The sequence below is a fragment of the Podarcis liolepis genome (genome assembly GCF_965112155.1).
Source record: "Podarcis liolepis genome assembly, chromosome: 17".
Taxonomy (NCBI): domain Eukaryota; kingdom Metazoa; phylum Chordata; class Lepidosauria; order Squamata; family Lacertidae; genus Podarcis; species Podarcis liolepis.
The window spans coordinates 18,026,311-18,040,141 of record NC_139571.1 but is presented as its reverse complement, the minus strand read 5'-3'; the positions used below and the strand labels follow the sequence as shown (position 1 = coordinate 18,040,141).

General features: G+C 42.2%; 1 protein-coding gene across 9 annotated transcripts in view; it reads right to left on the bottom strand.

Moving 5' to 3' along the window:
- Positions 1–13,831, bottom strand: part of BNC2 (basonuclin zinc finger protein 2) — a 419,967-nt gene that overhangs the window by 236,974 nt on the left and 169,162 nt on the right. The window lies entirely within an intron of this gene.

Below are 13,831 nucleotides of genomic sequence, written 5' to 3'. Positions count from 1 at the left end.
TTAGACACTTGCTAATTTGGGGGGGCATTTGTTAAGTTTCACAATTTGCTTTTAAGTGCATTGGATCAAATTGTGACAGATTCTCTCAGTTTAGAGTTGCAAGCTTAAGCAAATGAGAGATGAGATTTGGTAAAAGACACTTTTTGTTAAGTGATACAGATTTTGTCATATGCAGAGGATCAATGGCAACATGGCATGAAAGTGATATACCTCCAACATTTCTCCGATGAAAATAAGGGTGCCCTATTCCATTATTATTATTAGTAGTAGTAGTAGTAGTAGTAGTAGTATACCCCGCCCATCTGACTGGGTTGCCCCAGCCACTCTGGGCAGCTTCCAACATATATAAAAACATAATGACACATTAACAAACTTCCCTATACAGGGCTGCTTTCAGATGTCTTCTAAAGTTTGTCTAGTTACTTATCTCCTTGGATCGGGGGTCCCATAACTCCATACCCTCAAAAAAAGAACAACAATGAAAACAGGGACGTTCTGAGGAAAAGCGGGACATTCCATGATCAAATCAGAAACCGGGATGGCTTCTGAAAATCTGGGACTGTCCCTGGAAAATAGGGATACTTGGAGGGTCTGAAGTGAGACTTTTCTTTAGTATTTAGTGTGTATCACAGAAAAGGACTAGAAGAGCATTTGTTGAATGTGTGTATTCAGATTATGTCTCGTTTCTTCTCTTCTGTTTTGATGCCTTATTTTCTTTCCACGTATTGTCATTTTCCCATGGCTGCATTTATTACGGCTAGGGGCCTCAAGAGCTGTAAATGGCCAGGGCTGCTTCAGGGGGCTTTTGAGAGGGGCCGCTACTGCCTCAGAAACAAGCTCATGTGCATTTTGAGATTCTGCATATACAGAGTTAGGGCAGGCGCAAACATTTTTATGCCTGACGCAGCCACTCCAAATTCCCTTTTTCAACAGTAAAAATAGAACAATAAATAACTGATAATTTGTTGTCTTATAACAACACCCATCTGCTGCCTGATTCTGGCTAATGAAAAGGGTCTACCCAGTTATACGACCTTTAAGACCCAGAATCGGAGAGCCTTGTTCTCCCTTTTACTGCTTCTCTCCTCCCTCCCCCCCCCCATTTTGGTTTTTTGCCACATAGCCTTGTGTGCACACATGGTATATTTTAAATTATGTTATATTATATTTATATTGTTTCTTGTTACAGAGAAGCTCTGAGCTTCTCTCTTACAGGCACAAGATAGAGATATGTCGCTATCACCTGAGTTCTGCCTGCGATCACTGAGGAGGAGAATGGGGCAAATGATGCCCATTGAAATAAACGCTAGAAAAGCTGAGGGCAATCCCATCAGCCATTGCAAGTACATGCAGCAGATGTTCCAGCGAGTCTTTTTAAAAATGCTAAACTTGGCCAGGGAATAAGAAGTGGCTCAAGTTAACCAGAATTTCAGTATAAAAACACAAGAGGCCACCCTATTGAACAGGCCAGGGAGAAACATGTGATTTTTAATAGAAACTATTTTAAAGGGGGAAGTTTGGAGGGATGGACTCATCAGCATAAACCAGCCACCCTTAAAAGTGTCTTTATTTGCTGCTGCTTCTATATGTGGCCATTTCTTACTGTTATTATAAGCTATTTCAGAAACAGCTCTCTCTCTCTTTAAAATCACTTAGAACAATTATCAAGGGAACTGGGGAATGTTTCTCTCTCTCTCTTTTAAGCTGTTGAAGTATTAACCCTCCCCATCATTTAAATGTCTAATGTGTGTGTTTTTTTTCCTGTAGGGGGTGTTCATAGGTGCTCTTTTAGAAGTTAGGCAGTTCCTACAACGACTTTACCAGAAGATCCCACAAAAAAAGACATGCAATGTTTTCAAAAGCTTGAGGAGCTCCTATAAGCCTGACAGCCACAGGAACCAAGTTACATCATACTTTCCCCACCTATCATCTCAAAAATAAATAAAACTTAACAGTGTTACCTTGATGCAGATAATTAAAACAACATATTCCTAAGGCCGTTGGAGAATTGCAAAGAGTCGTTATTGACTTCAATCAGTTGTCTCTCAGAAAAAAGGCTTTATCTGTCTGATGGAGAGAGAGCCGGGTGAGTTGGGGGAACGAGGAAGTAGAGAAGGAGCTTGAGTAAACTTTAAACTCTCATGTAGGGATGTATTGCTTGTGTGTCCCTGGCAGATGTGGGAAGGAGATGAAATGGGCAAGGGAGAATCAAATATCCCATCGCTGCAGGTTTGCTGAGGGGGGAAAGAGCACTGCAAAAAAACCTCACATCTGGCAATCATTTGTCAATAGCTGGAAAGAGAGCGGCAGGAAACTTTTGGCTCTTGTGGAAGATGAAAAGACAAAAACCATGTGTCACACACACATACTGCAGTGGTACAATGACTACTACATTTATTGCCCTTCCTCTGCTTTTTTAAAATTTTAATAATGATCTTCAGATACACTCGTGTGTGTGTGTGTGTGTGTGTGTGTGTGTGTGTGTGTGTGTTTAAAAATGTAGACACTAGACTTGTTAAAGCTGGTGAGTTTATGTACCGATCTTTCTCCCCAGCCACACTTCCAACTAAATTCAAGGGCCATTGTCAGAAAACCATAATCATGCAAAAACATGGACTGCCTCCTACTTTGAGCTGCCGAGCTTGCGGTTCAGTCCATAAAGATAATTAAAATGGAAGACGCTACAGTAATGACAGCCATCTTCTCCACAATTTTCGTACTTCGAAATGGGGCATGTGTGTAAACAGAAAGGGACATGGTCCAAAAAACAGGGGTTCTGGGACACAGTGCTGCTGACCTCTACAGATCAACGTCCCATACATTACAGAATCATGATGCAAGCATGAGGCCAAAGACTGTTCCAAGGAAAAGAGAGATGCTTCCTCCAGTTGCTGTTTCGAAAAGGAAGGATATGAAGAACAGGTCCACCTCCACACACCTAGTTCCATCTGGTTTTGTTCTTTTAATGAAAGGAAAGATCATCCCCACAGAACTATGCGGCAAATAGCAAGTTTAAGAGTTATCCTCACCTCTTTGCCCTGCCTTTTGACACTTGAGCTGCATGTTTGTAGCATGCACCTTCTTTTTATGATCGCGAGCTGTCTTAAATTGTTTTCAATACTGCGTTTTAATTCTGTAACCCACATAAAAGATTAACGCGTAATAATCTTGGGCACCCATATTTCATATAAAACCATGAAAAAGAATTGCTTTGGGGCAGGGAGGGACTTCGAGTTTTGTTCCTCTTATCCAAGTCACGGGGGTTTCGAAAAATTAAATTTGCATGCAATTCTTACATGGATGGTTCAGGCTATCTTAGTAGAAATAGTTTGCATCGTTTATTCTGTAAGGAAAGTATATCGGGTGTTGAATGAGCTGGCGAACTCACAGTGGCTGGTTCCATTATATTATTTAGGAAGACTGTATTTCCCAAACAGTTAATTGCAATGAAACTACAGAGCAGCCAGAATTGTTTGGTAATTACAGGGGGTATCTAATTTAAGCTTAATGGATGTTTATATTTGCATCCCAGTATATCTAAATGAAAAATAAATAAATAAATAAATAAATAAGCAAGCAAGCAAGCAAGCAAGCATAGGATTGAGGATTTATCTCAGATAGACTAGTGCTGGATCATCACTTACTTTTAACCACCAACACATTCCTGTGCAGGCATCCATCAAATTTAATCAGAATACAAAATTATTAACTAAATTATTAACAAAATTATTAACTAAATAAGCAACTGTGGGTTAATTACAGCAGTCTGAATGTAAGCAATATGCAGTAATCTGTAAGAAATAAGAAAATGACCAGAACTTCATGCAAAAAAGTGGTGCTTTCTCTACATTTTTCAAACAACTGTTCCAACTGAGAATGCAAAATTTCAAATATTCATATATATTTTTTGCATGACATGCATGAACAAGTACATAAACATATTTGGAAATATGGATAAAATTAAATGTTTAAGTGTATGTAATTGTGAATAATCCCGTTTGGAATACATGGGCCCCCTACAGAGCCATGAAATCAACAGTCCTAAATTTAATCCAATTACATTCAATAATCAGGGAAGCAATTCTGTCTGGACAGTGACAGAAACAAATCTGAAGAAAGAAATATAATACATGTGTGGGCATACACAGACCATGAAGAAAAAATATGGAACAATGAGGGACACTTTATACATCTCACAGAGAAAATTTCTTACTGAGTATACCCAACAGGAAACTGCCCCCTGATGATTCATGTTATGATTCGTGTGCTTGCATTCATACTGCATATTTTTTTAGATGCTCATTTCAAATATTTTATGTGTATTCTTGAGGGGGTGGAATGTAAAAGTGTGAAATGGCCAAGTGGCTTGTGTCACACAATATGTTATCATCATAGATATTGCACAACACATTCACCATTACCTAGTACTTGTTAAATGCTGCCTAAAAATAACCAGTCAATGACCAAAACAAACCAATCAACAAAAAAACTATTGTCTGGATCCATAAATGTGGTTATCATTAACCATGACACCAAGGTTTGCAACTGGTTTGGTTGACTCTAACCATAGTTCATGTTAACTAAAGTATGTTTGTCTGGATACCATGGGAAGCTAAAAGCAGAAGTTGACAGGGGCTTTCCAAATATATATAGCCACATGAAAGAAAATACTATATGTTGCAGGACCAACATGAAGGACACAATGCAAAGGATATTTCAAGTGGTAACTACTAGGTGCCAAACATACAGCTTCCAGATTTACCCTCTGAGACCGCTTAACTGGTTGCAGTTGAAGGACAAACACACCCAAAATTAACCAGCACACCTAACTTAACCCAATCTTGTCCTTTTTCTCTGCATACATAAACCCCTTTTATACAGTAAGTCTAGACCCCTGCAATGCAGGAATCCCAACTAAAGCATCCATGATCAATGGCCATCCAACCTCAGCTTAAAAACATCCAAGGAAGGGGAGCCCACAATGGACTTAAATGAGGATGAAACATATCTAAGAAGCTTCTTGGCAGAGAATTCACTTGTCAAATTAAGACTATCTATCTTCCAATGAGGATGGCAATTTCAGAGTTCAGGTCACCGCCGGCCTTAGGTTTATGCAAAGGCAGCCCTGAAACTGAAATGCTGCCTTTGTTCCCCATAAGATGAGTGTGGATCAAAGGAATCTACTTCTGCTGTGTCTCCCCTCACCCGGCACAAACTCCAGACAGGCCTCAATGAAAGGTCTGATCAGGATGAAAACAGAAAATTGGTCTAGAATGCCAAAGAAGGTTGTTCTGATGTCACTGTTTTAAAAAAAGCACTTGGCCATCCCTTTAAAATGTAAGCAGAGATAGAGGAAACACGGGTAACCTTGGCTTCCCCCTTTCCTGCTTACACTGTAAGTGAGACGGCAGAGCTTATGTATTTCCCTCATGTGGATATGTGTGAACCGCTTCTGCATCCAGAAGCTCTCCTTTTGATGTTATGGTGGGGCTGGAAAAGATGACGTCTCTGTTTCTCACGTTTATTTTTTATACTTCTTGTTTTAATGTTCAGGAGAGTGCTCACATTAAGACCTTGGTTTAAAAGACGGGTGATTTGAAAAGAGGAATTGCTGTTCAGGTTGTCAGTTACCCCATGCTCAAGCCAAGGAAATGTTCCAGAGGCTAAAGGAATAGGCGGTTATCAAGTAATCATACCTCTCTCCCAACAATATGCTGTGATGTAATGCAACAGATAAGCCTTGCTCGCAGGAACGAAGCTTTGAACACCCTATTGAATGGAAATGGAGAAAGGTAAAGGAAGTGGATATTACCCTGAGTAAGGAGAGCAACCAATGATTCTGGCTACAGAAATCTTCAGATGGAAGAAGCTGTCATGAGAAAGACCGTATTTGTTAAACAATGACTGTGCAAGGCATATATTACAACAATATAGTCCCTAGAGAATCTGAAGCCTGCCAGATACATCCAGACAAGATGCACTGGGAAACGCAAGGGAAGGAATCATATGCAGTTAGAAAAGGAGAGGGAATTACTCTAGTCACTTTCTCAACGGTCCTGTGTTTTTCATAAAGCAACTTCAGTAAGACTATACACACACATGGAGAGCAAGTCCCATTCACAGGGAATAGTTTGGTAATAAGCTATGAAAACGGTCAGAATGTCAAGACAGATAAGGAAAGGTATAGACTGCATGTGAGGTGAGGACTTGTGGCCCTCAAGATGTAGCCCCTGTACAAGATGTGGCCCATGTAGCCCCTGACTTCAAGAGGGCCCACAGTGCTGTGGGACTGATTTTAACCAGCCCACCATGACCCACTGGCTGTGCTGTTCCCCACCAGGAGACATAGACTTTTACCATGAGAGCCAAACTAGACATGACATGGAAGACCCATAAATAAGATCTCCTGAGTTGTGTGGGGATCCCAACAGGACACTCTCCTTCAAGCAGCTATTTTAAGTTGCTGTGTGATAGCAGTAACTTTTTCCCTGTGGAGAAAATACCAGCTCTGGGGAGATTATTCCAGTCTGGAAACAGACACAAGGGATGTGGTCCTGATTCCCACCACCACCATTGTGACTTCTAATGATTTTTATTTTATTTCTGAATGCAAACTATTCCTAACTTATCTCCTGCATTATATTGGAGAAGGGACGTAGGTAAGTGCTAGCTCACCTGCTTTGCATTGAAAAGGTCCCAGGTATTATGTATTTGTATGTGAGAGAGACAGAAAGGTGTGTGTGTGTGTGTGTGTGTGTGTGTGTAAGAAAGAGGGCAGAGACACAAGTAGGTCTGCATATGTCTGCATATGTTTGACATCGCTATCACATACACATATCTATTCAGATGGGCTTTATTGGATTTGATCCCAGGTACATATGCAGAAGTTACTTTTAAATTATACAGGAAAAACTGGACATACAACGAGCCAAATGGCAATGATGGTGTCAGGTCAGAAAAGTTAGCTCTTTCTTCAAGAAAGCAGTATACCAGGCAGCAATGCCTACAGACAAGAGTGGCTACTATGAAATGGTTGCCAGAAATGAAGGTCTTTGTCTTCTACTTCCCCCTAAATCTCCTCCCAAGCTGTATGTTTCCCAAGCAGCCTTAAACTACACCAGGGCCGGGGGGAGTGGGTTGGAGATCCCTGGTGTAGTTGTTCTGCTACACACATAGCCCTCCATGGCTTTGGGGACAGTGCAGGAGGGGAACTTAGGACAGGAGGAGCAGCAAGCTCCTGGGACACTTCATCTGCTGAGTCTGGTCTGCTTTCTGTCCTTGGCTCCTCCTGCTCGCTAAAGCCTGTTGCCTCTTCAGCATCTAGCCCAGGGGTCGGCAAAGTTTTTGTGGCTTGGGCCAGTTCACACGGTGGGCCTGAGTGTGTGCGCACACACATGCACAAATGCTTTTTCTGGAGCTCCTTCCGGTGTGGAGGAGGCGTGTGCAGCTTCCCATTGGCCAGGATCATGGAAGGCGGTCCCAGCTCAACATGGTTTAGCGTGGTGCACGGGAATAGACTGAGTGGGCGTTGGGGGCCCATTGGCCAGTTAAACAACCCCCATGGGCCGGTTGTATTTTAATACATTGTTGGAAGCTGCCCAGAGTGGCTGGGGAAACCCAGCCAGATGGGCGGGGTATAAATAATAAAATTATTATTATTATTATTATTATTATTATTATTATTAGGTCTAGCCATTCCTCCCCTCCTCTGACCTCACCTCAGTGTCCCATCACCAATCCCCTGTCTCTGAGCCTTTTCCTCTGAGGCTTTACTAGGGGGTTCCCTGGCTGGTGCCTCACACTATTCCTCTTCACCCAGCCAGTCCCTGGCAGTCGGTGGTTTCTCTTAGTTAAACGAGCCTCACCATATCGGTCAAATGTGATTTCATTTTAATGAATGGGGTCAAGAGGGAGAGGTGTAGTTGGAGGAGAAAAGCTCCCACGAATTCTGGAGCCAGCCCTTCAGACAAAGAGCAAAGGAGGATTTTAGAATGCAATCAGAACTTCAAGATGCCGCCACCAAACTTAGGCTGTGGATCAAACTTGAGGTTCAAATAGAAACAACAGTATTCAGGCATTTAAAAATGCATCTTCAGATATTCTGCCTGCCTTATCAATTCTTAATAGTTCTTTCAACTGTATTAATGATAGAGATCTCAACGATTGCTTTTTATGAGAGTCTGTTTTGTTGCCAAACCAATAAACACCCTGTGTGGCATTCTTTTCCCCTCTCTCTCTCTTTAATATTTATATTTTATCAAGGTGATTTCAATTAAAAGAAATAAAGTGACAGAGGGGAAAAGAAGGGGAAGGGAAAGCGAGAGGGAGAAAAACTGCATTCTTGTGTGGCATTCTTGCGAGAACCTGCCAAACGTATTTCCATGCCAAGCATAGCCCTTGTTCCGTTTCTCGTCCCAGCTTTACTTAGCTATAATACCAGACCCACTGAAATTAATGAACCTAGCTTAGTTATGTTCATCAATTTCAAGGGGTTTGCTCGGAGTAAAACTTAGCCACATACCACACCATTCTGTCACATGCGCTGTTTCCCAGCACCACCACATGCAAGCTAGAGGGGCAACAGAAGCAACTTCCATAGACCAAAATACTTGGGAATTTGCTCTGATTTTAACTCTGTGTTGATAGATGAGGAGTGCAGACATGTGTTAGCATATAGTGGCCAATCACATGAGTAGCAACATCAGAAGAAGAAGAAGAAGAAGAGTTTGGATTTGATATCCCGCTTTATCACTACCCGAAGGAGTCTCAAAGTGGCTAACATTCTCCTTTCCCTTCCTCCCCCACAACAAACACTCTGAGGCGAGTGGGGCTGAGAGACTTCAGAGAAGTGTGACTAGCCCAAGGTCACCCAGCAGCTGCATGTGGAGGAGCGGAGACGCGAACCCGGTTCCCCAGATTACGAGTCTACCACTCTTAACCACTACACCACACTGGCTCTCAGAACTTGCCCTTTCCAAGCAATCTCCTGGAAATGTTATTTATTATGGCAGCTCACCTATGGGTCTCGGAGACTTTCAAAGCAGTCTGAAATTATGTGGGAAGGAATGGCAGTAGTCTTTGTGACACCACAAAGGATACTTTTTCAGTGTTTGTTTTGTCATGATGCTGTTACTTTTATGCTATCCCATCCGTTTGGCCTAAATATTTACATATCCAGATAACACCACTTGCAAAGTCTGAAATAACCTATACAGTACGCCTGGGGTTTTCCAAAATCTGTACACTTATTGACATCTCTACTTACTGTAATAAGTGGATTCAAATTGGCTTAGCGTGTCCCCAGGCTGTCGCTATATCGAGGGAGGGTTTCAAGTGCATACTATAAATTTAGGTTTGCCCAATTCAAGTGCGTTTAAGTGCTCTCTTACCCTAGCACAACAACTGTACTGTTTAAAAAAGAAAACAAGCATTTTGGCAGTTTCAAAGGTGATGGGAAAATGCATTGAAAAGGGTGGGGTGAATGAATGATTTAATGGGAAAGTGTAAAAACACCCTGCAAGTAAACCAGGATAAAAGCAGAATGAATGTATGTATGACCACCCTGCAAACAAACTGGAACAAATACTCAGTAAAGACCGGATATAATTCACCCTCTCCAGAAGCTTTGGGTAAGCAAATCAAGATGGGTGTTCAATAAGTAGGTCATCTGAGGAGCTCTGCAGTCCTACACTGGGGGTAGAGAAGCCAGCGCCATCTTCCTGGTGATCTTCTGTGCAATGCATGCCGGGGGGGGGGGGCGCAGGGCCAGAGCCAAAACTGAACAATGGATGTGGTTCTTACCTTCATAAAGTAGGCTACTTTCCAGGCAGCAAAAGACAGGTGTTTCTACAGGCACACAAACACACCATACAGCCAAGCAAAAGAGGCACTATCACAGTTAAAGCACACTTTCTGGCCAGGCAAAGAGAGTTTAAGTTCAGAACAGGGGTGTGCCCTGGGTAGACTCCGTGGGGTTGGTGAGAGAGGCCTGGGGGGCCAGCATTTGGCTTGTCAGCTGGCGGTTCCCTACTCCTGCTGTACACATTTACCCAGGAATAAGTTCCAGTGAGCATGGTGCAGGAGTCCACTGTCCATCTGGCTTTTTGATAAATAAAACTAACATTTTGTACTTTATGTGGGACAGCTGCATATTCCTGCATTGCAGGGGGCTGGATCAGATCCTTAGGGTCTCTTCCAACTCTGCAATTCTATGCAATTTTTGTTCATGCCAGTTAGCCTGATATCGGAGTCTCAAGTTTACTCTTTCCAACAGGATCAGAGAGCTCCTTTAGAGTCAAACAAAATTATGAGCCGACACACTTTGACCTCCCAACTTTGCCCCAGTCTGAATGACAATGGGTAATTCAAATTTGATCACACAATTATCCTATAGTGAAATTATTTATCACAATACAATTCGTAGTCTGCTGCCTGACTCTTATTCTACTGTTTTACAAGAGTCACATCATTCCTTGAGATTCTATACATATTTGGATGGTCTGACATGCAAATGTGTAGCTGGAGACTGTTTTGATCCACGCTGACTGCTACTAAATTTATTTTAACAACAACTACAAGGGTTCAAGCTTTAATGGTTGGATGACATTTCTCTGATACGGAGCTAAATTCCTGTTGTCAAAGCATCAGAAATGAGTAGCAAGGGTTTTCCAAATGTCCCTGTACAATCCCTTGAGCAAAGCAGGGTTGAGAGGATAGCTACTGTGCTCTGAGCATCTCAAAGGAATAACAATACTGTGTGAAAGCACTATTTACAATTTGCTTTGTGTATAATCAGCACAAAAAAACCCCTACAAGAAGCAAAAAGGCCTTTCTTCTTCCCCATCTTCATTCTGAAGAATGAAAAAGCAACAGCCACGCAGTTTTATGACAAGAGAATTTAAGGCTGTACAAATTCTGAGCCAAGAATGAATATGGTATATCACCCATACACACTTCTTCTATGCATTCAGTTCACCACAAGGATCACCATGGCCCAAACCATGGGGTGATGTACAGAACACATTGCTGCTGTTCTAAAGCAGCTACACTGGTTGCCAGTTTATTTCTGAGCCCAATTCAAAGTGCTCAAAATGGTATTTAAAGCCCCATATGATTTGAAACCAAATACTTGAAATACAACCTCACCTTCCATGCAAACCAGCCAAGGTGTTAAGATCAACAGAGGGGGGGTTCTCTTGATAGTTCTGCCAACCTTGAGCATGAAAAAAGTGGTGGGAGAAGTCTTCCGCTGTTGTAACCTACCTGGTGACTCTTTTGAATGTTTGGTTGCATTTACTTTGCTTAAAACAGTTTTTGTTGTTTTAACCCACCTTACAACGAAGGGCAAGTGAGCACTATAAAATAACTTATCAGGCAGAAAGCCCACTTTAGGAATCCATTTGTTCAACACCAGACAACTCATCTGTTTGGAGATGAGACTGGAAGCAGAGAGCTGGATTCAGACATTTCCCCACAAACAAATAACCAGTGGTATCAAACACCAACTGTACAGAATGGCGCAGGTATCTTTACAAATCTTGAACAGGGCTTTCAAACTGGGGAAGCAAACTCACAGCTTCCCCACTTTTTGTGTGCTTTCCCTCCTACTTGATCAGGAGCTGTAGGATTACCGAGAAACATCTACAGGTAAACAAATGGACAAGTTCTGTTGGAAAGCAAAAAAGAAAGATGGCATCTCTCTCAAAACATTTCGGGCTACATGGGGGGGGGGTTTGAAACTGGTTAAGACTGCAATCCTATGTACACTTAGCTGGAAATATGTTCATGGTACAGCACCACACCCTCCAAGTGTCCCCAGGGACAGTCCCAGATTTACAGAAGTCATCCTGGTTTCTGATTTGATCCTAGAATGTCCTGCTTTTCCTTAAAGGCAAAGGTAAAGGTACCCCTGACCGTTAGGTCCAGTTGCGGATGACTCTGGGGTTGCGGCGCTCATCTCGCTCTATAGGCCAAGGGAGCTGGTGTTTTGTCCGCAGACAGCTTCCAGGTCATGTGGCCGGCATGACTAAGCCACTTCTGGTGAACCAGAGCAGTGCATGGAAAAGCCGTTTACCTTCCCGCCGGAGCGGTACCTATTTATCTACTTGCACTTGACGTGCTTTCAAACTGCTAGGTGGGCAAAAGCTGGGACCAAGCAGCAGGAGCTTACCCCATTGCAGGGATTCAAACCGCCAACCTTCTGATCGGCAAGCCCTAGGCTTTGTGGTTTAGACCACGGCGCCACCCGCATCCCTTTTCCTTAGGACACCTCAATTTTCATTGGAGAAATGTTGGAAGGTATGGAGTTATGTGACCCCCGAGCCACAGAGATAAATAACTAGTCAATCTTTAGAAGAAATCCCTACATAGGGAATTTCCTTAATGTTTAATGTTTTATTATGTTCTATGTATGTTGGAAGCTGCCCAGAGTGGCTAGGGCAACCCAGTCAGATGGGTGGAGTATTATTATTATTATTATTATTATTATTATTATTATTATTATTGACTAGGACGTCCCTATTTTCATTGGAGAAATGACACATGGATAGATTGAAAGGCAAGTGCTATCGTATATGTGCTAGCATAATTCAGAACACCCACCCACCCTCCCCTATTCATTTGCCTAACACCATAAGATCCACAAATGGACTGCTTCAGGTCTTCTGCCACTTAAAGATCAAAAGCCTAGAGAAAGCACCCAATTACGGCATGCACATCAAGGAGCTCAAGCTCAATTAAACAAAGGCGCTCAAGGGTTTTTGGCAGACCTAATGCTTACGTCAAAAGTGCAATTGCACTTGGCAAATTTATATGTTACAGTAATTTTTTAAAAGAAAAAAAATGAGCATATGAATTATTTTTGCCGCTCGGTGAAAAATGGAAAGTGGAAGTATTGAAGAACAAAAAGCTAAAACTGAGAGTGCTAAGTGTGTAAAAAAGGGTTGCCTTAGGAAAAGTTCAATTTGACTGGAAGGGGTTCTTATGAACAGGTCGAGAGCAAAGAAATGTTAGAGATTTGTGAAGAATTTCCCTCTCCTGCTGCGGAACGGATCAGTGCCACAATCAGCAAACACGTCCAGTTATTCATATATCAGGCGTAGTAGCGCAGTTCGTTTTACACGTTTCCCTTGCTTGCTTGCTTTCTAAGCGCTGAAAAAGATGGGGAAGGATTTTGTGCCACTAACAGCTTCTGATGGCAGCCATGGGTGAACTGTGAGGGTGAGGAGGTTTCGCAAATGCTCTTCCACCCCCCAACCCGTTTCAGTCAGAAATAGTACACATCCTCAGTTTTCGAAAGTGAGATTTGTACCGTATTAAGTAACTGGAGAATATAACCTCCTGTGTCGCTTTTGAACTTGAAACATGAATACCCACAAGTGTGACTTTAAAAATAACCCAGAAAGACACGGCAAGCTTTCTTTGAAAGCAAAGTTTAGCAAATTGGAGCACATCGCAAGGAAGACATTATCTGGGTGTCATCACAAGGCTTGCAAAAGGGGGATGCCTGGCTTCCTGGGGAAAGAGTGTGAAACATATGCTGGAAGAATGAGAGTGTTGGCGTTCTGCCCACAGCAACCACCAGTTTTAATGGAAAAAATATAGGTGGCACTGGCAGGCAGAAACATTATCTATCTATCCATGACCTGCAACGATCCTGTCTCAATGAAATAGAAGGACATGTTTGAATCCTAAAAGACAATGTGAATTAAGAGGGTTGTGCTGCAAACATTTTGTGTGTGTACATGAACACTGAGCTTTTAAAAGGCCTACATGCCACCTCCAATGGTCATGTCTTCTACATGCTGTTCATGATTCAACCTGCAGCTGATTT